Source organism: Mustela erminea, chromosome 5 (assembly GCF_009829155.1).
Source record: "Mustela erminea isolate mMusErm1 chromosome 5, mMusErm1.Pri, whole genome shotgun sequence".
NCBI classification, from domain to species: Eukaryota; Metazoa; Chordata; class Mammalia; order Carnivora; family Mustelidae; genus Mustela; species Mustela erminea.
Window position 1 is genome coordinate 63,193,555 of NC_045618.1, and position 13,320 is coordinate 63,206,874.

Consider the following 13,320-nt stretch of genomic DNA (forward strand, 5'->3'; position numbering starts at 1 on the left):
AAACTCATTAAAAAACACTGCATTAGGATAAAGGAAGACAGTAAGATCTCTACAGCCAGACTGCTTGTGCTTGAAACCTGGCTCTATCACTTACTAGTTCTGTGTGATCTTGACCAAGTAATTTAATCTTTCTGTGCATTCATGAAATAAAAATATTAGTAGTATTAATGTCATAGAGTTGTTATGAGAAATAAATTTAAAAATCCACATAAAGTGTCTGGCACTAAATCTTTGCTAGAGTCATAAATATAATGATTTGCTTAATGACTGCCTCTCCCAATAGAGGATAAGCTCCTTGACAGCTAGCAGAAATGCCTGTTTTGTTCATCATTTTATTGCTATGACTTGCCACACCATCTAGTATAGAATAAGTACTCAATACTGTTGAATGAATGAACACAAGTTAGCAAAGACATTTGGAATATAAACAATAAAAACTGGAGTATAACTCTCAGTAGTATTATTTTAGGTTATGCTACTAAGATACTTCTATATAAGAAGGTCAAAATTCATCCTAGTGGCATATACATAAACATACAGAGTATCTATAATGGAATACCCAAAGAACTGTAAGTTATTGCCTCTGGGAAAAAAGGGAGGGTGTGCAGACTTTCATTAGAGACTCTTTTGTACTTTTCAAAAAATTAAACAATAATACACATATAGTTTTAATTTTTTTTTAATTTTCTTTTACTCATAATATTTTTTTAAACATCAAAGACTTTAGGCACAAGAACCAAGACTGCATAACGCTTCCACATATAGAACTTTTTTTGGAACTCCAGAAAACATCAAGAGTTTTGACTTGTACACATACTTTGAACTTTCAAAATGGCTCATTATAGACTATCACATTACAGAGATCTAAATCATTTACTGATATTCCTAAATGTCTAATATCATTAGATACTGATTACCTGCTGAAAAAGAGAGAAGGGACCAGTAACATAACTAGTGGGAGTAATAACAATTTTACATTTATATACCAGTTTACAAAAGATGGTGGAAAAGTATGACCTTGGAAGTAGATTATACCACTTGGAAGTAGTATAAAATGAGATACTACCACCTACATATCAGGGATTCAGTTTAAATAAGCAGCAGCCTGGGGCACCTGGGTGGCTCAATGAGTTAAGGGTCTGCCTTCAGTTCAGGTCCTGGGATCTAGACCCATGACGGGCCCCCTGCTCAGCAGGGAGCCTGCTTTTCTCTCTCCCTCTGCTGCTCCCCCTGCTTGGGCTCTCTTGCTCACTTTCTCTCTCTCTCAAATAAATAAAATCTTAAAAAAACAAACAAACAAACACTCGAGACAAAAAGAATACTTTTTAAAAAAAAATGCAGCAGCATGGGGCACCTGAGTGGTCCAGTCTATTATGTGTTTGTTATGCATTCAGGGTTCTGAGATCAAGCCCCATGTAGGGGTCTGCACTGAGCACAGAGGGTGCTTAACATCCTCTCACTCCCTCTTCCTCTGCCTCTTCCTCCCCAACCCCATGCTCTCTCTCTCTCTCTCTCTTTAAAAAAAAAAAAAAAGGTACAGCATGAACAGCCTGGGTAGCTCAGTTGGTTAAGCAACTGACTCTTGATTTCAGCTCAGGTCATGATATCAGGGTTGTGGGATGGAGCCCCACCTTGCACTCAGCACAGAGTCTGCTGTAGATTCTCTCTCTCTCTGCCCCTCCCTTGCTCATGCTCTAAATAAATAAATAAATAAAATCTTTATTTTTTTTTTTTTAAAGATTTTATTTATTTGTCAGAGAGAGAGAGAGCAAGAGGAAGAAAAAGCAGGGGGAGGAGCAGGCAGAGGGAGAAACATGCTCCCTACTTAGCAAGGAACCTGATGCGGGACTTGATCCCAGGACCCTAGGATCAAGACCTAAGCCAAAGGCAGTCGCCTAACCAAATGAGCCACCCAGGCATCCCTAGACAAAATCTTTAAAAATAAAATAATAAAAAATGAGCAGCAGCGATTTCTTCCAGTAAGCTCTTTTTTTTTTTTTTTTAAAGATTTTATCTATTAGAGAGAAAGAGAGCACAAGCAGGGGAAGAGACAGAAGGAGAGGGAGAAGCAGACTCCCTGCTGAGCCAGGAGCCCAACTTGGGGCTCAATCCCAGGAGTTAGAGATCATTATCTGAGCCAAAGGCAGATGCTTAACCATCTGAGGCACCCAGGCACCCCAAGCTTTGTCTTTTTAAAGGTAATTATTTATATTTTGAATAGGTAACATATTCAAAACATTAAAAATAGTTTTAAATCTTAAATATACAAAAGACTTACAGCTGGTTTCCAAGGGGTGAAATAATACAATTTTATAATGGAGAACTCAGATTTACCATCTGAACCCACTAATCAATCTCAGCACCATTAACAGAAAAACTACACAGCATAGTGTATGATATCATCCCCAAAATGTTTAATCTGAATCCAATCAAGCATTTACCTGTACCTTCCAGTTTGCAGTAACCAGCTAAGTAAACCACTAGGAATCAGTCAGATAAATCCAGATAATTGACCAAGTCTCTTCAACAAGTCATGACAAAAAAAGAGAAAGGGAGAAAGAAAAAAGGCAACCGTTCTAGATTTAAAAATATTTCAAGAGATGTAATAGCCAAATGCAATGCACAGACTTTGATTGGAAACAGGATCAAAAACAGTGGGGAGAAAAAAGGACAATTTGGGGACATTTTTTAAGTGTGTTTTTTTGTAATCTCTATACCCAACATGGGGCTCCAACTTACAATCCCCAAGATCAAGAATTGCACATTCCGGGGCGCCTGGGTGGCTCAGTGGGTTAAGCCTCTGCCTTCGGCTCAGGTCATGGTCTCAGGGTCCTGGGATCGAGCCCCATATCGGGCTCCATATCGGGCTCTCTGCTCAGTGGGGAGCCTGCTTCCCCCTCTCTCTGCCTGTTCTCTGCCTACTTGTGATCTCTGTCAAATAAATAAATAAAATCTTTAAAAAAAAAAAAAAAAGAATTGCATGTTCCTCTGAGTCAACCAAGTGCCTCCAATTTGGGGAAATTTTAATAAAGATTGGGCATTACATAATATACAAAAATTAGTTGTTCAGTATGATTGTGCTACTGGGTTATGCAGGAAAATGTTCTTTTTCTTAGAGACATGTATTAAAGTGTTTAGAGATTTCAGGAATAAAAGCAAATACAGCAATGTAACAACAGATTTTAAAATGATCAATTTGCACAGATTCATTATAGTATTTTCTCTACTTTTCTGGATATTTTTAAATTTCATTAAAAATTTCTTAAAAACATGATGTGGGAAACAAAGGCATAAGAAAAAATTATTAAATTTCCTTACCATCTACAGCCCATGACTACTATCCTTGAAACAGGCAGAGTGACCTTCCTCTAGGAACTCAGCTGCGTCAATGTTTACACTTTGTTAAGGGCAAAAGGCAATTTTAGCCCACCCTGTAAGTCTACTTTAACATATAATAATTCCTCTGGAAACTTCATTTTTCTACCCCCCACATACAAGCTGGCAATCATCCCCCACACATATACACCTAAAGGGTCTCATAACTGAGTTTTTACTAAAGAGTAACATAAGACTTTTCCTAACAATAGCTAGCCCCCTCAGGATCCTGGAAACCTTGTTTCCAAAATAGCTAGGAGGCTTACACTGTCCCTAACACCCTCCCACCTTGAAAGTATATGATGGGCCTGATGACCCTAGGGCAACTCTTTCTACCCACAGGTCCTGTCCTTGTGCTTTAATAAAACCACCTTTTTTGTGCTGGTGTGCAGACACACACACACACACACACACATCTTAAATACAGAAAATTATTCCCTTCCCATTCCTGTTTCCCAGCCACGTGCACCTCTAATCACTGTTAACAGTTTCTTAAATATACTTGCAGTTATATTCTATAAATACATATGCAAATACATAAACTTTATAAAAAACACACACACAAATGGTTGCGGAATATAAAACCTCTTTTGCACTTTTTTTTCACTTGATATATCCTGGTTATTGCTCAGTATTAGCACACAGAGGACTGGTTCGTTCTAACAAATGCAAAATTGATTTAACCAGTCATCCACTGATCAACACCTAGGAACTCTCATTTCTCCATAGTCTCTTTCAGATAAGATTCTAAGAGGAAAGAAAAACCCCACCGACTGTAAAGTTTCAATTAGAGATTTAGCATGGTTAATGTACAATTGGAGTATTTCTATGCAACTTGTCTGCCTACATGTTCTTATTCAATGGATACACGTTATCAATCCTAAACTTCCCACTAAAATATTCAAATTACATATTACACAATATGCATATTTCTCACAGAGCCATTCCTGGTCCCAGAACGAAATCAGCTAGCATCTACCATTATTCCTTGCTTTCTTTGTACAGAAGCCTCTTCTATAGTACATTACATGTGCTGTGCTCCAACCCAGATTAAAATATTACCATTTGCAGTTCTTCCTTTTTAAATATCATCCTTTTAATCAAAGTAATTGGTTCTGAAATAACTTGATCAGATTCCATCACACCCTCTTACCACCTTCCAAGCCACGCTGAAGTTCTCTTCTGAAGTTCTAGTATCTTTAAAGGTGCCTACCATTTTCTAGACTCAGGAGTTAACTCTAGAAACTAAAACTGTAATGTAGTTGCTTCTCAAAAATGCTTAGATACTTAACTTGGTGTAACGGGAAAATGATGAGCCTTGGCATATGTGAATTTCACCACTTACTTTAGCTAGGTTAGCTTGAGCAAATTACCATCAAACTTTTAATGACCTAATCTGAAATATGCTTCAAAAAGCCACTTTCCATTACAGTATCTCATCAATTTTTGTGACAAACCTGAGTGTATCTGGCACTTATGCAGTAGGTGCTAAATACATCCTAACTGAAGCTAAGTATTATCTTCCATTGTTTCATTCACAACCGAACTGGAGAACAGGGATTTAGACAAATTTTAAGATTTCCCATGGGGTTTAGAATAGTATTGGGCTCTTACTGTTTTAAAAAAAAGTTATTTCGGCTTGAGTAAATTCGATATAAACCATTGTGGTGGATAAAGCATCTATATGTCAGGTAAGAGAACTTCCCTGAACTAGAATGGCATGGAAATCTCAAACTTCCCAATAAAATGGTTTACTCTAACTCTCAAGGATGATTAAATTGAGCAGACTCAACGGGGAGTGGGGTGCAAAGCATTTCCTCCCCCATAATTATGCACCGAGATTCGGACTCAATATTAAACTGACACGTAGTGAACGCTCCATAATTAGTAGCTATTATTAAGACGCATCCCACCGGGAGAGGAGACGGAAGGAGGCAAAAGAACGGAGCCTGTCAGTCACAAGAGGTCGAAAGGTGCCCCTGGCCTGTGACCGTAGGCCTTTAAGCACCTGGGTCTACGAGATCCCTGCGGAATCGGGGGCCGAAAGAGGTCAGCGGCCTCCCCTAAAGGTCAAGGTTCTTGCAGGCGCGTTTCCTGCTGGGGCTAGAAGCCGAGCCGGAACGCCCCCGCGAGAATCTGTACCCCGAAGCCAGAAGCACCGCCTGCCTGTAAACCGCGCGGGCTCTGGGAGAGGAGAGTACCGGGATGCCGCTGCGCCGCAGCCTGCAGGAGCAGAAACCCGGCCGCGTCCTGCAGCCCAAAACCTTAGGAGCAGACCACCAGGACCCCGCCGTTCCGGCATGCCTCAACGCAGCCCGGCCACGCGATACTCACACTCACAGCCGACCCCTCTTACTCCATCAGGCCACCAAGGTCCCAGGGAGGGGGCTCCCCGAGGTCCCCTTCAGTTTTGGGTCCGGCGGCCCACTCCGGACCCCCTCCCCGCCGGGCACCGCCGCCGCCGCCGCCAGCGCGCAGGCGCACACCGCCGCCGTCACGCTCCTTTTTTTTTTTTTCCCTCAGCTGTCCGCCTTTCTCAATAATCTAGCTTTATTTGAACACACGAGAGTGAACAACGGACACAGGGAAAAGAAAGAAAGATCAAAGGCCTGCCGGCTTGCAGAAGTTACTTTGCTACACTGAACGCACCAGTAACCAGCCTCCCTAGTTCCTTTTTCATTCTTTTTGCTCTTTCTGGGCCTCCCTGTTGCTTCTGCTCTCTTCCTAAATCCCCACCATTCCCTTTATGCAGTGCGATTGTTTATGCTGAATTTCCAACCATTCCTGCCTTGTAAAACTTACTGAAGTTTAATGGAAGGTGCAAGAGTTTGAGGACAGACAGACCTGAGTTCAAATATTGACTTAGCTACTACTAGTAATTTATGACTTTGGGCAAATTACAAGTTTTCTTGGAAACTCCCAGTTTCTGCACAGTTAAATTTAGGATAATGGTATCTCGGGGGGGGGGGGGGTGTTGCTGTCTGATTAAATGACATAACACGGGTCAAGTGCCTATCCATGAATGGATGCCCGTCATAGCACAAAAAAACCATGAATACCAATGATAGTATTTTAATACTTAATGTATTTATTAAATGTAGTCCATACTTATTCCCCAGGATCCTACTTTTAGTGACTACAGTTAATCAGATAAACCAAGTTACATTAAGATTAATAATGGTGGGGTGCCTGGGTGGCTCAGTGGGTTAAAGCCTCTGCCTCCGGCTCAGGTCATGATCTCAGGGTCCTGGGATCCAGCCCCGCATTGGGCTCTCTGCTCGTCGGGGAGCCTGCTTCCCCCCCTTTCTCTGCCTGCCTCTCTGCTTACTTGTGATCTCAGTCTGTCAAATAAATAAATAAAATCTTTTTTAAAAAAAGATTAATAATGGTGTGAAGTGTTACTCCTCTTACATTATTGAAGTTCTAATAATGTCTATGTTTAACAAGATCTTCAATTCCTAAAATCAAAGTGAGTACCTCCCTTCATCTATATATAAGTCCAGATTTTCATCTAAAGGACTGAGGAACTATTCCAATTCTGTATTTGTGACATCACAATTTCTTGAAACACTCAAGGTCTGAGCTACACTGCTCATTCCACTCTCCTTCAAAAATGCAATGGAAGGACAACTTTGCCCTATAAGCTCAGGGCCATAGTCCAAGGAAAAGCTTGTAGAAGACCAAGGTCAACCATTGGTGAGCATCAAGGTACTCCTAGATCAGGGTTTCTTTTTTTTTTTTTCTTTTAAGACTTATTTATTCATTTGAGAGACAGAGAGCAGGGAAGGGGGAGCAGCAGAGGGAGAGGGAGAGAAGCAGACTCCCAGATGAGTGCAGAGCCCAGTCTGATACTTGACACCACCACCCTGAGATCATGACCTGGGTGGAAACCAAGAGTAGGATACCCAACCAACTGAGCCACCTAGGCATCTCTAGGTCAGGGTTTCTTAACCTTGGTACTATTGATACTTTGGACATACATTTTTTTTTTTATATAGAGGTGGGGAAGGGCAGAGGGAGAGAGAGAGAATCTCAAGCAGGCTCCACGCCCAGTACAGAGCCCACTGTGGGGCTCCATCTCACAACCCTGAGATCAAGACCTGAGCCGAAATCAAGAGCTAGATGCTTAATGGACTGAGACACCCAGATGCCTCAATTTTGGAGATAATTCTCATGCTCTCTTGTGCATTGTAGGATGTTGCTAAGCATCCTCGGACGCTAGATGTCTGTAGTATCCCCCACATTTACATCCATTACATGCCTTTACATTACATCCTTTATGTTACACCTACATGCCTTTACATCCCCCACCCCAATCCCCATCAACTTGACAATGAAAATGACTCCAGACATTGCCAAATGTTCCTCAAAGGCAAAAATGTCCTTGATTGAGAACTATGGCATTTTACCATGGCAGTAACCCATCCATAAATAAACTCAACAACTTCTGCCCACACAAAGTAATTGCTGCTTGAGAAAGTCACACAGAAGGGTAGAAGCTGAGGAGTTCATTTTTACCAATTTTATACAGGACCTTCACACTGCTTAACAGTCCTACTACTTGTCTGGGGTCAACTTGTTTCACTTTCTGTAACAATTAAAAAACTTTTCCACCTTCCTTAAAACTCCCAACTCCTTTTCTATTAGCAGATGACTTCATCTCCTACTTCACAGAGAAAACTGAGGTCATCAGAAGAGAACTCAACTTCCTGTTACTAAACATAAAACTTACAGGCACATACTTCCTCTTATATTTGAAATATCTTCTCTCTCTTCCAAAACCATTCCCTCTTCTCCTTTGAAATACTATTTATTTATTTATCTAAATTTCCAGAATTGTGATGTATTCTTAGAGGTGCCTGGAAGAGGTCCTGGACCTGTTTAAAGCCCTTCAACGGCTCTCTGTGTTCATAGCACAAAGCGCAGGCTCACTAGTCCACCCTTCCAAGATTTGGCCCATTGCTGACTATTTAAAGCTTATTCCCCACTTCACCCAGAGATAGACGATGAGCTATAAGCCTCTAACCAGGATGAAGTACAAGGAATCTACCAAAGGTGCTATGTTCTTAATGGCATACGCCGTTCCCGCAGGCTGGAAAATTATTTCTCTCCAACTCAGGCTTCTGGCAGAACTCCTACTTAGCCTTCCTGATTGAAAAGTCACTTCCTTTGGGAACCCTTCCAGACATCCCGAAGAATAAGGCGCTGTTTTCATTGTGCGCCAACTCGGCCTCGGACTTTCCAACACTACGCACTGTATTCCACCCACTATAATTTGTTTACATATCGTTTTCCAATCTAGACAGATGGAAAGACCCTAGAGGGCAGGGAAGGCATTCTTTTCTCCTTCTTTTCTTCATCGATCATCTACCAAACGGCTTGCCCTTGACAAATGTTTGTTGCATAAATACTTCCCACCTTTGGGAGACATTCGAATTTTCCGGTTAACGGGTAGTCCCCAGACTCTCCGCCTGCGTGGCAGGGAGATTTAAACCCCTCAGACCGTGATTGGCTCCAGCTCCAGGGGTGTGTCCGCGCTCGCGCTGCGGGGGAAGTGCGCAGGCGCGCGGGTCCGGCGCGCGCAGGCGCTGGGAGGACTCAGCTCCAGGTCCAGTGTGGGGGGTGTCCGAGCGGCTGGGGATCGAGAGGAGTGGCCGGAACTGCTTGGTGAGCCTTCAGGAGTGGGGTTGAGAGAGGTAGCCTGGTTGAAGATTGGGATCAGGTCCCAAGAAGAAAGAGTATTATCATGACGGTTTAAAACTTGGTGGGGTCGGGATTAAGGGGAGGAGTGGCGGTGCTCTGGCCCGGACTGGGCAGGCCGGGCCCAGAGCAAGGACGCTAGCCGCCGAGAAACTACAGTGGGGCCGGCGGAGGAAGGGTGGCGGGATGGTGTGGTTCGTTGAACTCCTCCTCACAACCAAGAAGAGGAAGGGTGGCGGGATCATGGTTCGTTGGACCACTCCTCAAAACCTTCCCCACCCCTACCGTGTTGCTATGATCGGAATTAATTGACTGTATGGTGACCACAGCGATCAGATAACTCTGAACTAGGTGTTTGAAGGTGTCTGAGGTTCGTGTCATTGGAGAGTACATGCTCTCTAGGAAAGTCCATCCTTAATGCCGTGGCTTTACTGTAGGCGCACAAAGGATCCGTGAAACACCGACTTTTACAATTCAGGGCTGCAGTTGGTTGCGGGAGACGGCTTGGGGGCGGGGGGCGGTGGAGAGTAAGTACTGTAAAGTGCTGTTTCATCTCATCCTTTTTTTTCCATCATTAGTCACCACAATGTTAGGAAAGGTAGATGAGGTTAGAGGAAACCGAAAGACATCAGAGTTGGGAAAAGGAGATGAAAAGGGAGTATTATTTTGCCTTTTGCTAGTCATCTTTAGGAAGTAGGGAGACTATTGGAGAGGGGGTGTTTGGATACTGGCAGCTTCTGACAGCGTTCCCTCGGTCATGTGAAAATAACGTAGCTTCACAGTAGCAGATATTTCAAGAACTGAGAGGAATACTACTCCCTCTGCCTCTATGCCCTTAAGACTGGCATTCAGATATGCTAGTAGAAAATACGGCAGATAAGACCAAATAGAAATGATTCTCTAGCGTTCTTGCTTAGCTTGGAAAACCACACTTGAAATTCATAGCACATCATTACCTAGAATACATTGAGATCTAAATTTGAACATTTTCATAGTAAGATTTTTAAAAAATTAATGTTTCTTCCACAGTTGGTTTAAGGCAGTTGATGTTTAAGGTATTCTAATGGTCAGTTGTCATTCATTCCTTTGGCAAGAGGTAATGAGAAAGAACACATTCATATAAATATTAGGAAATATTAGGAGAAACATCTCTGCTCACATTACCATGCTCCTTTGACAGTAAATGTGAAAATAAATAGAATGATCATGTAACAGCTTACAGCTCAGATATTTATCGCATTCTTCGCCTTTTGGGGTTTTTTGTTTGTTTGTTTTGGTTGTTTTTTTTTTTTAGGTGCTTGTGGTATGTGAATATGTACTAGAAAATTCCTGTTATTCCAGTTCCAAGATAGCAAAGTCTTATTGTGCTATTATATTCTTCAGAGTATGGTACTCTTTCCTGTAAAACAGTAGCGTTTCTGTATGCATCTTGGTATTTGCTTCTTTTACTCTAAATGAGCTTAAGCATAGTAATAGGATCACTTAACTAAAGGTCACATCATTTCTAATCATTCAGAACACAACCTTGAACCAAGAAGGAAGCAAAAAACAAAACAAAAACAGACCTTGTTGTTCATGGGACATTTCACTCCTCATGAACCATACCACCATCATAAATTTTGCCTTTTGGAAGATCACCTGTGTTATTTTATTTCATGTTTTTAATAGACTTGTTTTCAACACTACTCTTTTCCAAAGTAATAATTTGTGAAATCATGGTTTTTATGTATACCTTTTTCTAGTACACATTATAATAAATATATAACTTCAGTACATAACTGTTGCTTACATAACAGCTGAAATCGTCTTGTGTTCATGTTCTGCACTCTGGAAAATACTTCCTTGAAACTAACCTCATTTTTAAAATAAAGTGACGTGTCCAGTGGACTTCAAAATTCTGTTAACTCAGTGATGGCATTCATTGTTGTGACACAATTCTAGCACACTTATCTGGTTTCACCAGATGAAAGTAGATTAGAGTAGCAAAAGGGAAAAAGAGGATGTTTGCTCTTTGACATTTTTGTGAAATCAGCTGCCTTTTATTTTCTTCTGAGTTTAGGTGCCATGTCTTAAAACATTCTGAAAGATTGTTTTTTAGTTGTGTTTGTACTCAGTGTTACCCATATTCTAGCATTTATAGTACATGATGTTGCTTGCATTCAAGAGTGCTGAACTTTTTGATTCTAGTGCTATATTTTGTTTCTAGGGTTGTAGATTGAGCTAGGACTAGATGACAAGGAACTGATCTTTTTCTTTGTTGTGGTGAATGGAGACTTGAAACAGATGGATCCAGTGCCTCCAGCAACTAGAGGAAGTGGATTGTAGAGCCAGGAAACAGCATGTACTGTTCATTTTGTAATATTGGTGGTGGAGGTGGTGTTTCATTTGCAGTCATTTAAATGCACAGACATTTTGGTTTTGATTTCAGTTTGGGTTGTACTGCTAATAAAATATTTAAATCACTGATAAGTATTTTTTTCTGGAATCCCCCCATCTGTCTTGATTTTTGTGAGATCCGTAACTTGGATTTAAATTTATTTGAACAATGCTTTGACGATTGAAATTACCTTTAGATGGCATTTTGAGACTTCTAAAATAAAGTTCAAGCTTCTTGGTTAAAATATACAAAGCCCTTTAAAACCTGTTTACTCTTTCTACCTTTTAAAACCACCCTACCCATCCTGTATACACATATAGTATATTCTGACATGACTACTGAGGCCTAACATTGTGACACTTCTTTGATAGTTTGACATCCTAATTTTTTTAGGGTTGATCATGCTTGGATTTCAATTCTCAAATCAAAATCACAAGAGATGTTTAATAATTATGAAAAATTATGATAGCTTTACTGAGCACTGCATACCAGCCAAGGTTTAAATGCTTAGCATGAATTAACTCAATCCTTATAATGCTCAAGATAGCCATTATATTCTCATTTAATGAAAAACACTGAAGCACAGAGAAATAAATTAAGCAATAGTCAGGATTCAAAAACATGCCTCCAGGTATTGGGCACTTAACCACTGTGCTGTTTTGCCCTTTGTATAAATAAGAATGTCACTCTTCTTCTTTTTTAAGATTTTATTTATTTATTTATTTATTTATTTGAGAAAGAGACCAAGAGCGTGAGCAGGGGGAGGGTCAGAGTGGAGGGACTAGCAGACTCCTTGCTGAGGACTGAGCCTCATCTCGGGCTTGATCCCAGGACCCAGAGATCATGATCTTTGGTGAAGTCAGAAGCTTAACCTACTGAGCCACCCAGGTGCCCCAAGAATGCCACTCTTTTAACCTGGTGTGGGAGATACTCTTTTCCAGGGACGTGAGTGCTTAATGTTCTCTATCTCTGGCATCTAATTCCTTGAATCAGAGTATTTGAGAAGCTAACCAGAAAGCTTCTAGGTGAACTTGGAGTCAGAGCCAAAATACTTGGATGACTTGGGTAAATACTTCATACAGGCAAGGTGAAGCCTTGCTAATTGTCCCTACCTCAAACTTGGTGTCTTCCTCTGCAGATACCATAGTTAAGTCTGCCAGATTGTATGTCTCCTACTTGGAGAATGGATGCTGCATTCTTGAGCCTCTTTCTTAACTCTTACAGAGCATCCCTTTTCTGTTTTCCATAGCCTTTCTTTTACACAGTGTTGATACAATTGATTATAATCATATATAGATGTACCTTCCTAGGATTATATTCTGGTCAGTTAGAGTAGAATTGTGGAAGTTCCAGGGTGGAGCAGGACTTGAAACCTAGATGTTGGACTTCAGCAATTAAGTCATAAACAGTACTTCTGTAAAGCTGAAGTGTAATCTTGATCTTTTTGGCTCCTGATTTTTAGTGTTATTTTCTCAGCAGTATGCTTTCTGTCTTGAATCATGTGCTTCAGTGCTCTTTGAAACCAAGATGTTTAATAGATACGATTCAGTGGTATACTTCTTATATTTGCATAGTTTTGAGCTTTATAAGAATGGTTAAAATTGTTCCTGTAGAAGAAAGTAGAAAGGAAACAAGAGAGGAAGTAAAAGGAGGAAACTAACCTTAATATGAATAAAGGTCTCATCTGAATGCCTTTAGAAAGAATTAAATTTCCTAACCAGAGCAGGGGCTCTTTTTGGCGTAACCCGTAGTATTTTGAGTATTTTAGAACACTGTGCACCTGGATTTAGTGTGTGAACATCCTTCCTTCCTTCCTTCTCAGGCAGAACTGAGCCACACAGGCATCCTTAGATCCCATTTTTTATAAG

General features: G+C 40.9%; 2 protein-coding genes across 4 annotated transcripts in view; one reads left to right on the plus strand and one right to left on the minus strand.

Annotated features, from left to right (window-relative positions):
- Positions 1–5,878, minus strand: part of ZNF106 (zinc finger protein 106) — a 69,691-nt gene extending 63,813 nt beyond the window's left edge. The window contains exon 1 of the mRNA XM_032343436.1: positions 5,710–5,878. The gene's annotated coding sequence lies outside the window, so the exon portion shown is untranslated. The remainder of the gene's footprint in view (positions 1–5,709) is intronic.
- Positions 5,879–6,978: 1,100 nt separating this feature from the next.
- The window catches only part of SNAP23 (synaptosome associated protein 23), a 42,899-nt gene continuing 36,557 nt past the window's right edge, over positions 6,979–13,320 (plus strand). Inside the window, exon 1 of one of the 3 annotated variants that reach the window (XM_032343438.1) lies at positions 6,979–7,071. The gene's annotated coding sequence lies outside the window, so the exon portion shown is untranslated. Of the gene's footprint in view, positions 7,084–8,927; positions 9,043–13,320 lie in introns of those variants that run through there. The other 2 variants (XM_032343439.1, XM_032343437.1) reach the window with 2 other exon arrangements.